The following is a 228-nucleotide window of genomic DNA, read 5'->3' on the forward strand; positions in this document are numbered from 1 at the left end:
TTTAAATTGCTTTTGCTTTCACACACCCCTCTGCATTTATCCGGACTTGGGACCGGCACAGGAGGACACTGGAATGCGCCCCCTTGTGGTTGCATTACACACACACACACATTCATTCTTTTTTTTATTTTGTTTCATTCACTCATTCTTCACTCATTCTTTTTTAGGGGAAACCTGAGCTCCAGGAGAAAACCCACAAACATTCATTCATTCATGACAAACATTAAA

Source organism: Oryzias melastigma, linkage group LG15, assembly GCF_002922805.2.
Source record: "Oryzias melastigma strain HK-1 linkage group LG15, ASM292280v2, whole genome shotgun sequence".
NCBI classification, from domain to species: domain Eukaryota; kingdom Metazoa; phylum Chordata; class Actinopteri; order Beloniformes; family Adrianichthyidae; genus Oryzias; species Oryzias melastigma.